Raw genomic sequence first — 14894 nt, 5'->3', positions numbered from 1 at the left:
AAAGTTGGGAGTGAGAACTGGGCAGTGGTAATATCTGTTACCCAAAACCCATTATTTGCAAAGAAACCCAGTAAGGTCCCAGTAAGGACCCCTTGACTTTTGCCACATACCACTTAACAGAGTTATTAACTAAGAGATGTATGTTATTATATTGGACCTCTGAGTGCAGATAAAGATTTAATGCAGGGAGCGCCTGGGTGGCTTAGTTGGTTAAAGCCTCTGCCTTCGGCTCAGTTCATGATCCCAGGGTCCTGGGATCCAGCCCCACATTGGACTCTTTGTTCAGCAGGGGAGCCTGCTTCCCCTCTTTCTCTGTCTGCCTCTCTGCTTACTTGTGATCTCTGTCTGTCAAATAAATAAATAAAATCTTAAAAAAAAAATAAAAGATTTAATGCAGGATACCCTCCTAGCACTGGTTAACAGCGTGAAGAATTACGTACTGCAGGACAAGTGTCAAAATGCCTGGCAAATTTCTGTGAATCTATGGAAGAAATATTTTTAAAAATGGCTCTTACTAGCTAATTGTATTGATTTCATTTGCCAGAGTAGAAGAGTATATATTAAGTTATGTAAGGCTAATAAGATTCTATTAAAATATAATTTTCTTAGAATTAGAGATATAGTTTAAAACTTACAATTAAAAAAAAAAAAAACAGAAAAAAACAACCTACGGGCACCTGGGTGGCTTAGTGGGTTAAGCCTCTGCCTTGGGCTCTGGTCATGGTCTTAGTGTCCTGGGATCAAGCCCCATATCAGGATCTCTGCTCAGCAGGGAACCTGCTTCCCCCTCTCCCTCTGCCTGCCTCTCTGTCTACTGGTGATCTCTCTCTGTCAAATAAATAAATAAATAGCCAAAATTCAAAGGAAAAAAACCACAATGTTTGATGCTATTGACTCTTGGAAAGTTTGCATGAATGGCTGAGGACCAGTGACATCATAACATGGACAGAACTGCTACCACAGGGAAGGGTTTGCTAACTTATACCTAGGGTTTACACTTCATGTATATTAGCTCATTCAATTGTCACAATAATTCTCTGGGGAGGAGGTTTACTATTGCAATACCTCTTTTATTATTATTATTATTATTATATTTTTTAGAGAGGGGTGGAGGGGCAAAAAGAATCTTAAGCAGGCTCCACATCCAGCAAGGAGCCTGACATGGAATTTGATCTCACAATCCTGAGACCAAAATCAAGAGTAAATGCTTAATGAACTGAGCCAGACAGGCACACCTGCTATCCCTCTTTTAAAGATGATGAAATCGCACTTACAGAGAGTAAGTGCAATCATGTGTCCAAGGCTAGACAGAAAGGGAGTAGGAAAGGGATAATCTAATCCCAAGATCTCTGGAGACTAGACTCTGAGTTTCACCACTAATCTATAATGGAATATAATCTCTAGATTTTGTGACTTTCACCACTAAACTATAAAGGAATATAATCTCTCTGGCACTAGGAATAGAAGTTGATTACTGTGACACCTTCTGTGGCTGGGTTGTAATGTTAGTGGGACTTGTCTTGGTTTGAGAAGCTAGAAAGATACTTCTTTCTAGCTTAAGGTTTCCCTGGGTACGCTAGAATCTTCCATGAGGGTCTGATCCTCCCACCCTTTTTTCTTATATTAGTAGAAGGAGCTGGCAATTGGGTTACTTTTATGAATCTTGTGATGGGAGAGAGGAAGAGAAGTCAACATTGACTTTTGTTCAAGCTAAGCATGAAGAAGAAGAGCTTAATTAGAACAGAGTCACACCTTTCTTAACAATAAACTTAGAGGGAAAAAAGTGAAGAAACGTGTTACGCATTTTGTCATGATCTAGAATAATGGCTTTCTATTAGAAGTCCAGGTACCAGGATACCAGGGTTTCTTAACCTCAGAACTATTGACATTTTTGAATGAATAACCGTTTTGTTGCAGGAGGTTGTACTGTGCCAGTGTAGGATGCTGACTAGCACTCCTGACTTCTCACTAGAGATGCCAGTAGCACTGCAGGTGTGATACCCAAAAATGCCTCCAGATATTGCCCAACATTCTTTGGAGGAAAAATCATCCCTGGTTGAGGGTGATATATATATATATATATATATATATATATATATATATATATATATATATCAAGTTGTATGTGTTTACAGCTGTGATCTAAGTTGGGTGAAGGTTTTTACAACGTTAATTAAAATTAATAGAATTCCTGTGAATTTCTGTATTTTGGGGGAAATGGGAGTTTTTATTTCTTTGTTGGTTAGCATTCATACTTATCTTTTAGTTGATTAGCAGATTTTTGCTAGAGTGATAAGTGGCATATCATCTAGAGAAAGTAGATTTTTTTTTTTTCCAGGGCATGGAATCATGAAAGCTAAAACAACCAGGAATCCTAAGACACTGACTTGTTGAGAAATTCCAGAAACAGTTCAACAGGGATATTTCTAATCCAGGCAGAGTGAAAGTTTATCATATAAAAAGGTAGTTAGAGCTCAAGCCACTGTATGAAGAAACAGTGACAATGGTGACTTTATTAGTTTTCTTGAAAGATTAGTATCATGGCATATCAGAGCCGGAAGATCTACTTAGGATCCACTTATTCAATTCTCTTTTTTTATAAAGGAGTAGGGTTTAGGTAGGTTAAATTACTTGACGAATTTGCTGGTGGCAAAGATAGAATAGAAGGGAGATCTCCCAATTCCCCTGTCTGTTCAACACAATTTCTCCGGTGAATGCATGAAATCCAGACGTTAGTTGTCAGGAAGAGCCTTCCATTTTCACCTGTAAAAACAAAGCCTCTCTTTATTTGCTCACGTAGCTCGTTATTTTTTTCTCTTTAATAATATTTCTGCTAGAATGCTGCATCCTGTGTTTCTCTTTTGTCAACTAACTTTTGTTTTTTATAGAGAAGAGACTATCTTTATATCATCTTGATACCTGACACCATTATTCAAGTGTTTAAAGAAACAATATTCTGAGAACCTTAAAAATAATGAACTCCAAGCATCGTGGATTGATACAAATGCTACTACTGTCCAAGCATGGTGGATTATTAGAAAGACTATTACTGCTAAGCATCCAGATGGTACCTGTGTTTCCCCAGTTTAGTGAAAACAATTATTGGATGCTATCGTTTTATTTTATTGATTTTTCTGTCCTCTCCTCAGATTGCTTTCATGAGAACAGGACTTTTTTTCTCCCTTGCTCAGTCTTGGTCTCCAGGGCCTCACATGGTAATTGACAAATAAGAAACCCTTAATAGATATATTTAATGGGCTAAATGTCCCAATGAAAAGACACAGGGTATCAGACTGGAAAAAAAAAAGGCAAGACCCATCAATACGCTGTCTGCAAGAGACTCATTTTAACCCCAAAGACACCTCCAGATTCAAGGTGAAGGGGTGGAAAACAATTTATCACGCTAAGGGACATCAAAAGAAAAATGGGGTGACAATCTTTATATCAGACAAATTAGATTTTAAGCCAAAGATTTTAGTAAGAGATGCAAAAGGACACTATATCATACTTACAGGGTCTATCCAATGAGAAGAGCTAACAACTGTAAATATTTATGCCCCTAATATGGGAGCAGTCAATTATATAAGCCAATTAATAACAACATCAAAGAAACACATCAACAATAATATAATAATAGTAGGGGACTTTAACAGTCCCCTCACTGCCATGGACAGATCATCCAAGCAAAAGATAAACAAGGAAATAAGGGCTTTAAATGACATACTGGACCAGATGGACATCACAGATATATCCAGAACATTCCATCCCACAGCAACAGAATACATATTCTTCGCTAGTCACATGGAATATTCTCCAGAATAGATCACATCTTGGGTCACAAATCAGGCCTCAAATGGTACCAAAAGCTAGGAATCATTCCCTGTGTATTTTCAGACCATGGTGCTTTGAAACTGGAACTCAATCACAAGAGGAAAATTAGAAAGAACTCAAATACATGGAGGCTAAAGAGCATCCTACTGAAGAATGAATGAAAGGAAAGGAAATGAAAGAAAAAAATTTAAAAATTCATGGAAACAAATGAAAATGAGAACACAACTCTTCAAAATCTTTGGAATGCAGCAAAGGCAATTCTAAGAAGGAAGCATACAGCACACAAGCCTTTCTCAAGAAACAAGAGATGTCTCCAAATACACAACCTAACCTTACACCTGAAGGATCAGGAGAAAGGATCTGGAGAAAGAAAGAAAGCAAATAAAGTCAAAACCCAGCAGAAGAAGGAGAAATAATAAAGATCAGAATAGAAATCAATGAAATAGAAGCTAAAAGAACAGTAGAACAGAACAATGAAATTAGGAGCTGGTTCTTTGAAAGAATTAATAAGATTGATAAACCCCTAGCCAGACTTATCAAAAAGAAAAAAAAGACCCAAATAAATAAAATAATGAATGAAAGAGGAGCTATCACAACCAATACTGAAGAAATACAAGCACTTATGAGACCATGTTATGAACAGCTATACGCCAAGAAATTAGACAATCTGAAAGAAATGTATGCATTCCTAGAGATGTATAAACTACCAAAACTGAACTAGGAAGAAATAGAAAACCTGAACAGACCCATAACCAGCAAGGAAATTGAAGCAGTCCTCAAAAATCTCCCAATGAATGTATTTGTCAAATGATGAAATAAAGTAACAGATTTGCCAGTATGGACAGAGTAGAAATTTTCAAAATGAATTTACATGCAACCTAGTCTCTTGACAACAATTGGCCAAACAGAGCATGCATCATAATGTTTAGAAATAGCAGATGCAGTCAGCCAGACTTGGATGAAAATTCTAGTTCTGATCATTATGAACCATGTGACCTTAGTCAAGTTGTTTAACTCCCTGAGCCCCAGCTTCTGTATTTGTTAAAAGGTCATAATAGAATATTCAATTCTTATGGTTCTTATGAAGATTAAATGGAATAATGCAAGTAAATTGATTGGCAGGAACTTGGCATTGGCACTTAGTAAGCACTTAATAACTGTGAGCTGGGTGGGAAGAGTACTTCTATACCACATGGCCATTTTGCCCATGGAGAAACTTTTATTGACCCCAGGTTTTTGGAAGAATTACCATGCTGTAAGTATCAAGAGTTATGCCAGACAAGTCTCTCATTGCTTCCAGCATCGAAGCAGAGGTGCCCTTGCCTCCTTCCCTCTCTGCCACAGGGGTGAAGCATGGGCCAGTGACTAGCTGTGTAAATGGATTAAGAACTTCACCCACAGACCTGTTATTCTGGATTCATATAAAGGGTGAATGAAACAGTGCTTTGAAATTCAGCCTGAGTCCTTTCCAGAGAAGTCCTGCATGAGGAGACATATTGAGTGTACAGTAACATCAATAAAATGGACTTCATGGCACTTGGCTATTTTTTCCTTTGTGTCAGGGAATTCTAGAAGGTACCAAGGATGAAAAACCAAGACCTAGTTCTTTCAATTATTATGAAAAGGAATATTAGTCTTAGGATCCTACACTTTATTTAAATGAGAAAATAAAACATAGATAACAAAAAGAACTAGCTAAGGGATGGAATATTTATTTATATGGAGAAAATTTCAACATATGATATATAAATGATGAAAAGTAGCAGTGCCTGGGTGGCACTGTCAGTTATTGTCCAACTCTTAGTTTCTACTCAGGCCATAATCTCGGGTTCATGAGATTGAACCCCAAGTCAGGCTCCACACTCAACACAGAGCCTGCTTAAGACTCTCTCTCCCTCTACCCCTGCCCCACTCCCCACACTCTCTCTCTTTCTAAAATAAATAAACACAACTTTTAAAAAATGCTAAAAAGTATACTGAGAAATGTTGAGTCTATTTTAATCAATCCCACACCTCCATACATATTGCCATCATTTTATGATAAATTAAATTAACATCTACTTATTTCTGAATAATGAAGTCACATCCCTCCCTGATGTATGACTTTGGTTTTGCATATAGAGACTTTTTCAGTCATTTAAGATGGATTAGTGAATAAGAACACTGGTATTGCAAAATGGTAAATCAGAGGGCTGATCCAGAAAGTACCCCCTTGAGGGAGATGAAGCCAAGCAAGTTAACAGCCCAACCTAAGGAAAGCAAGAAGTTGGAGTGCTATGACAGATGGAAAATGTGGTCTCTGAAAATGGCTACCTTCTGATGAGCACTGGTATTGCTAAACTGAGTAGATTGTAAAAAATAAAAATTAAGTAAAAATTTCCAAAATTACTTCATTTGTTTCTTCTTGAGTGTGGAAGTTTCTTTATGTCTCTGGGGTCACTGTGGGGAAGTCAACAATTTTTTTAAAAAAAGATTTTATTTATTTATTTGATAGAGATCACAAGTAGGCAAAGAGGCAGGCAGAGAGAGAGGGAGAAGCAGACTCCCTGCTGAGCAGAGAGCCCAATGCGGGGCTCAATCCCAGGACCCTGGGATCATGACCTGAGCTGAAGGCAGAGGCTTTAATCCATTGAGCCACCCAGGCACCCTGTAAGTCAACAATTTTAAGACTTAAACAGACTTTGAGCACTCAAAGAGAGTATTCATTCATTCAGTTGCTCATCATTCTATCACTTATTTATTTCTTTAATGAACATTTAGTATGCTTCTTCTATGTCCTAGACAAGAAAAAAAAAATTAAGATTCACATCTCAGATATTTTGAAGTTCTTAATGACAATCCTGGAGATAAGAAAATCTGGAAAGATTACAGCAATCCAGAGATAGTATATTAAAAATAACAAAGACATAGTTGTTACTGTAAAGGAAGCATTAAGAAATATATTCTTTTTAAATTATTTTATATATTAGAAAAATATATAAAATATTTAAATATAACATAAAATATCTATGTACAAATGTCTGCATACATTTATTGATGTCCTGAACAGGCTTTAAGTCTTTAACAATTATTAATTTTTTTAAAGGTAATGGTTATATGGAGCTGACACTCTAAGTTTGGTTGTCAGTGCTCTCTCTTATAACAGAATGATAAAAAGAAATATAAGACTATTTTAGATTAAATAATCTATCACCCACTTATCATGGTATAAAAGATGATTAATGTTAGTTCATATTGTTGATTGGCTTTTTATGATAATTGCTTTTTGATCGGTTTTTGAAAATTGGAACTTGAAACTCCATGGTGAGATTTATAACACTGGGAAGATTTTTATTAAACCACGAGCAAGAACAAAAAATATGCTTATAAAGTAGCTTTAATTATATTCTTCTGCCAAAGAAAGTTCATATTTCAGAATTAAATAAAAACTACTTAGAATTAAGAAGTTTCTATTGATGAAACATTCTAAATTCCTTGGGAAAAAAGTAATCTGTAATATAATATGGAATTGGGATGTGGGAAATACTGTTCATTTCTCACTCTAATAATCAAAATCACACATAAGCTCCATAATTATAATCATAATAACAATAGTAATGGTATCACACATTTATTAACTGCCTAGAGTGTGCCAGTTCAGTGTCAAGCTCTTGTCTACAAGTCATTTTACTTAATGCTCCAGAAGACAAGCATCCTTACTCTTCTCATTCTATGGATCAGATACTATGACACTGAGATGTAGAGTTTATTGTCCAAAGTCACAGAGCTGATAAATAGAGGTTGGATTCTCCAAGTCTGTATGTCTTCTAAACCCACTGGATTAACTATGCTGGATGGCAAAATATAGAAATTACTTTCTTTGACTCTGTCAGCTGACATTTGTATTAAGGAAAGAAAAAAAAAGTCTTACTGCAATTCTTGTTTGATTTCAGAACATGGAGGAGAAAATAGGAAAGTGAGTCCTGTCTCTTGGCAATTCATAAATTCTATCTCAAAGGGATGAGACTTTTCAGTCTCCTTGAATTCTGAAGCACAGCTTTTCACACAGCACTAAGAACCTACTTAGTTCTAAGAATATCATAACCAAAGCATACTGGTTGTTTGAGGAAAATTTCCCTTGTGCACCAATTATAGGGGGAAAATCTCAAATGTAACCCAAAATGAAATAAGATAAATAAAAGAAAAATGAAAAAAAAAAAAGGAACACTGTTCTCCCATTTTGTCCAGCACTCTTCTCCCCTACAATCTCCACTTGAAAATACTTTCTCAGCTTTCTTATGGTTTTGAGCACATATTTAACATTTTGAGAAACTTGTATTTGTCTTTGGCGAGAATATCCTACATAAACATCCTCTACCTACTTATTTAGAATAGCTCCTCTTTCTTCTCACACTCTCCTCTTGCAAGTTCACTTTGTGATAACAATCATATCCCCCCAAATGTAATAATTAACACTTAGTAATAGGAATGTAGGAAGTTTATTTTTGGTTTCTCTTACCTCAAAATGAAATTGCTTTTTCTTTATGGTCTCAGGGGAACACTAGTAGTGTGGCTGTATTCTTGAATTTCCAAATCTCATTCCTGAAGAATTCCACAGACAGAGATCAACCATTTGGCATTATGCTGAGGACTGCTCTTCTTCCTAACATCTCTTGAATGAAGAACGCTATAAAAATGAAATTTTAGTCGGAGATCCCAAAATGGATTGACTTCCTCCCTTCTCATTATCCTTGAGCCAATCAGAGATGATTGCAGTATACATTCACTTGGAATGACAAGGCAGACAAATATCAGGATGATTGAAGAAAGATGAAAATAGAAAATGGACTTGGAAGATAGACTGAGAAGGGAGATGGATATGCTTTGATTTGAACTGAAACATCAAATTTATTTGTGGTATGACCCCAAATATCAGTGTATGTATAATGTATTATTTTGGTAATAATTATCTCTGGAGATAGTTGGAATTCTTAATTTGATTTTCTAAACTTCATAATGCTTTCATTCTCAACATCATCTTGATTCTTTCTTCTAATCATTCAGCTGGATGGCTAGCCAACTTTTTCTGAAGTTGCTTTTTAAAGAGCCTTTCCAAAACAATTTTCACAATCCCAATTTAAGTGGCCTACACCTCTCAGCATGCCCTCTCTTCCATACCACTTTGAGTTCACTATCTCTTTACCACAGCTCACTTCCCCATTGCACATTTTGTATTTAATAGTTTCTGATACTCCCTAGTCATAGGAAAATTTGCTTCCAATTTGTATGGGAGGGGAAAAGGTTGAGTATTTTTTTCTTTTTGAGCTGGAACCTCTTGATTATATCATTTCAAGGCCTCACCTTTTGTTATGTCTTCCAATTTTCCCAAGAGTGGTAAAATTGTCAAGATCGTAGAAAAATGTAATTATTCCTTCAAGAAAATACAAAAAAAGAACTGATATAAAATATTTGCTTCTCTTTTCCTGTGAAGTAAAGCAACAAAAATGTACTGGGCTTTGCATTCTAGTCCTGAATGGTCATTTGTTTCCAGGATAGTTGAAGCATTAGCCTCTTGCTGCAGTGCTACTACCCACAAGATAGAGAAAATTCATATCAATTTTGAAGGTGTAGTTTGAGTTACAGCTGTTGTTCCATTCTTGAAACAACTGTATCTTTATCACACTCATGAAAATGAAAGAAAATAATCCAACTTATAGATCCAACTTTTTGAAAATGTTGACAATTTCATCAACATATGATAGGATTTGAAGGATCCTGGAAGAATATGATTCCTGATTTTTTTCCCCAGACACTCTCCACACCTCCCTATTGAGAACCACGTCTTCATGCTGGGTTAGCCCTCTATTTCCTCCACTTCAGTTACTTTTTTTTTTTTTTTTTAAAGCAAGCTTGAGACAGAGAGACACAGAGAAAGTGGGCAGAGGTGAAGAGGGAAAAGGAGAGAATCTTAAGCATTTTCCAAGATCAGTATGGAGCCTGATGTGAGGCTCCATCTCATGACCTTGAGATCACAACCTGACCAAAACCAAGAGTTGATCACTTAACTTACTGAGCCACCCAGGAACCCCTTGAGTTACAACTTTCTAATTTATAGTTTTAAATTCTATTAACATGCAAAAGCATCTTTTTTTGTTGTTGTTTTGTCAGAAAACGATGTATTTACTTTGCAGATATATCACTCAGTTTGCTGCAGAGCGTAAACATGATTAATACCACCTTAAACTGTTGCTTGGCCCAGATTTGTTTGCGTAGGATGTAACTTCATTAACGTGGAACCTCATTCACCTTGCAAATGAAGAATCTGAAAGAAGGTTTTGATAAAGCAATAAGAGCTTTGGGGGTGAATTTAAGAACCTGAAGTGCAGGCGGTGATGCCAGTTAATGGGTGAGAGGACACAGAAGGAGGAGAGAAGCACTGACCACACACAAACTTGCCCTGCTTTACAATTTTGCTTAAAACAGCTATGACAGAAGCCCTCATTTATTTTCACCTAACTTGTTAACAGTTTTCAACCTACATTTTAACCTCACCTCAACCTTCAGATTGCAGCTAAGACACATACTTATATTTAAATAAGAACACCTATCATCCAATAATAAACCATTGGGTCATGAGAAGCCAGGATGACAAATGACAATCCTGTATTGATGCAATTGTGAATTTCTTTATTTCAAACCTCATCTTTCATTCACACTCTCCTCATTCTCTCTTTTGCAGGTAAGGCTTTTCCACAGCAGTATCAGAATATAGTTAATGCTTCTAGTAAAACAAGCTTTTAGATGACACTGAGTTATTCTTTATTCTTTACCTATACTACATTAATAGTTGGGTATTTTAAGCATAAGTATGTAACAGGTCTTTGTACCCACTGAATAATATATCATATTATTATACATATAAATAATACACATACATATATACATATACGCATGTATGTAATTCAATATACATAAATGTGAAACAATCTTCTGCACTCCTTATGAATCTTAATGACTGATAACACTTTGTCTCTTATGAGTCATGATTAGTAATATTGTTTCTCCTTTGACAGAGAAGTTACCTTGGATAACCTATCCCCACACAGGGTTTTATGGCCTGCTTTCCAAATTATACAAATTACTCAGAAGTGAAAACCACAATGGAAATATTACAGAATTGCATTCCTGGCTCTGGAACACAATACCTTGGTTGTTAGCCAATTTTCTTTTCTTCATCGTTCAAAATAGTTTTTAAAAATGTTTTTCTATGCCAATACTGAGTACTGGCACTAATGTGTTCTCCTTTAAATTTATTGCTGGCAGCTACCAGGATAATTTGGAAGGAACATATCAGTACAAACTGAATACTACATCTAAACCCAGAAGTTCTCTCATTTTCCTAAATAGGTCATTAATTTGCATTATGAAGACTCCATCTGAAATGTATGGACAAAGAGTAAGGGAACAAACCAAGACTTTTAGGAACTTGCTGATAGAACAAGATGTTACTGCCACTTTAGGGTCTCAACAGGGTAAATTTTCTGTGTCTCAATAGTTTCATTACCAGTATCATTAAACAACCATGTAAGAATTTTGTGCACTATCCTGGACATTGAAACAAGACAATGCAAAGAACATAAATTCTAGATCAACATATATAGGAGCTATAATACAGTATATTACATTAAAAAGTGAAAACAAAATTATGTAAAATTCATTCAAGAATGCAAAAGAGCTTTAATATTAGGAAATATGTTTATCTGTTTATATAACTCATCATATCATATCAACTCGTTCAATAGATATTAAAAGCATCCAAGAAAATTTCATAGTATTCTTGTTGAAAAAGGTTTTGAAATGGTCATGTTTATTTTCTTCATAGGATAGGAATAATAAAACTACACGAGTGACTTGCATCACAGTGGGTGAATTCTTATTAAAATAAAAAATAAGACATGAATTCCACTATTACCATCACTATCTAGCATTATCCTTTGAGAGACTGCTTATCCATTAGATGAAAAAAAACAAAAAAAGAGGTGTAATAATAAGAAAAAGAAGGTAAAATTGTCAATATTTGACTTTTTGATTGTATATCTATTCTCCAACATAACCAGTTGGGTAGAAGAAAGGGTATTAACTCAGAGCCATTTAAAAAGTAACTTACAAAACTCTTTATTCCATTTTCACAATAATCAGTTAAAATATAATAGAAACAAAACTAAAGTGTCTAGGAATAGCAAGAAATATGTGATATCTTTTTGAATAAAATTGCATAATAATTTTTTGAAGCACAAAAATAAGAACTGAGACAGTTGCTTTCTAAGGAAGCCAATTTTCTTTGAATTATATACAAATTCAATTCAATTCTGATAAATGTCTTATGTTTTTCAAAAATATGATCAAATGATGTTAATGTTGATCTGGAAAAGTAACTATCTTATTATAGGCAAACATGTTCTGAAAAAGATGAATATTGAGGGGGATCGTAAAAATTCTTTGAAAAGCCATGGTCATCAGAAGATTTTGGGACTGAAATACATTTTTTAAAAATTGGGAAATTTAATTCAATTTTGTACCACTATGATATTCCCTGAGTACATGTTAAGCAGAATCATCATTTCCTAGGCATGATTGTTTATCATCTTTTAGCCATTTTCCTGTAGTTATGTACACAGCTGATACTCACTGAAAAATGTACAGTTCTTGCTATTGTGTTCAACCAGCTATTTTTCTTGATTTGGAAGGACAGGTTATGTAGATGCAAACAAATACCACTTTTTAATGTCAAAGGTTTTGATTTTTTATTTCTATTTCCTATAAAAACCCATACATTTCATAATCAATTATATGTTTATAATTTTAAAATGTTTTAAAGCAATAATTTATATGTAATACATGTTTAATGATAAATTAGAAAATATAAAACTTTACCCACTCTAGGATATTCTTCTTATTCATCATTGACAATATGAGGACTAAGAATAGTATTTCACTCTTTAAATTTTGTATTTAATTACAAGTTTGAAATGTTGCCCTGTTTATGAACTACTTGTATTTTCCTGTGTGGATTATATGTCTATGTATTTAGATAATTTTTTCCTTCCAATTTGAGGGTTTTTTGTTGTTGTTGTTGTTAACAAAAAAAAAATCTACATAGTATGTTTGCTAGACCTTTGTTTTTCAAACACAAGACAAACATTTTCCTATATTGCCCTTTGACTACTTGTAATGAATTTTATCACAGAGATATTTTAATTTTTATGTAACCATATTTGTTAATCTTTAACTTGCACCTGTCATACTTAATGGGAACTTCCCCATTCTTATATTCATTCATACTTCTCTTATAAACTGGTGGTTTCATTTTGATATGTAAATCTTTAATCCATTTAGATTTATCATAGTGTCAATTACAGGAAGGAATATAACTATTAGTTTCGTCCAATTATTAAATGTAATCATTATTTGATATTAATCAATATAATTTGATATATATTAAATATATTTAATACAGATTTCTATTGTCTATATTTATTATTTAATATAATTTGATAGATTAATCAACATTAATTTTAAACATAATATATACACATGAGTTAAACTCTGAAATATCTTCCTTTCTTCCTTCTTCTTGCTACAGCAGAGAGATTTGTAATGCTGACATTGGATGAGATAAAGCAGCTGCCATGGAGGCCCAGAGGACCAATTCAGGGCACATAGACCTGCTATATTTCAAACATAAGCAGTCAGCATTTTGAAAGGCATATCAGAGTGGACCTAGAGGACTTTTATTCTATTCACACTCCAAATCTTCCTGCCCCCTTTATCCCTACTTTTATCATCATCACCATCATTGGCAGTAAGGCCTCTCCATTATTATATCAAGCAGAAATCTCAGGTAGCAATGATGAATGGGTATACACAAAACAGTGTCCTTCATTGCTATTCTAATATATGCAAAATGTCATTGGTATTATTTTTAGTTAAGCTACCACCTAAATTAAAGTACTTTTCATGATCGTATACATAAGTGCTTAGAAAAATTATTGTCCAATTTTTTTCAATACGATTGTATGTCTATTTAAACAGGTTCTCACACCAAAGAGAAGCCTGGAAGGTACTACTTTACTCATGTGATCAAAGCCAATATTAACAGTAACAGGAAAAATTTAAATTACTGATATGATCTAATGTGAAGAGGCCACCAACATTTCTGTAATATTATTGACAGAATGAATATCATGAATCTAATCATGAGAAAGACATCAAAAATGTCAAGGTTATGAAAGTCAAAGAAGACTGAGAAATAATATCAAACTGAAGAAGATTGGAGAGATATGCCAATTAATTGCCATGTGTGATTCTGAGCAAGATGTGGTTTTCTGTGGTTGTTTGTTTTGTTATATATTTTTTGTTTGTCTTTATTAGTTTAACTGAAAAACCTGAGTAGGAGTCTGAAAAATTAAATGGTAACGATATATCTGTTCTAATTTCTTGGTTTTTGGAGGTAATGTGACTGTAGTGTATGACAGTAGTATATGACAGCAAATTTGTAAGGATGATTGGGTTGGATATCTTGGTAGCAACTTACTATCAAAATTAAAAGTTAAGGAAAGAAGAGTTACTTCTACAGTACCCACAACTTCTCTGTAAGTGTAAGATTCTTTTGTTTCAAAAAATAGAAAAAATTATTAAGCATAGTTTGATAGCAGGCAAACTATTAACCTGTAGCTATTGATTTCCTGCAATGTTGCTAGCATTCTGCCATGATCTATTAGTGATGGGTGGTCATTATTTAAGATATGCTTGCTGCCCTTGAAGTGTTACAGTCTACTTAAGTATATCATATATGAAATGTAGTTATTTAAGGCTAATGAAGTTCTTTTGTGTTCAATAGGCATTTAGAGGTTGACTGAAATATGTAGAAATCAAAGAGAATGCCTTTAGCAAATAATTTGCATGAAACATTCCTTAGGAGATAAGAAGAAACCTCTCTTGCTTGCATCAGTGAATTGTGGTTAAGCGAGGAGCAAAAATGACAGTCATGTTGCTGTCATGGTGAGAATGATGACTGGTAGAGG

Source organism: Neovison vison, chromosome 3 (genome assembly GCF_020171115.1).
Source record: "Neovison vison isolate M4711 chromosome 3, ASM_NN_V1, whole genome shotgun sequence".
Lineage (NCBI taxonomy): Eukaryota > Metazoa > Chordata > Mammalia > Carnivora > Mustelidae > Neogale > Neogale vison.
The sequence above is the reverse complement of the archived record's forward strand: the minus strand, read 5'-3'. Positions refer to the sequence as shown.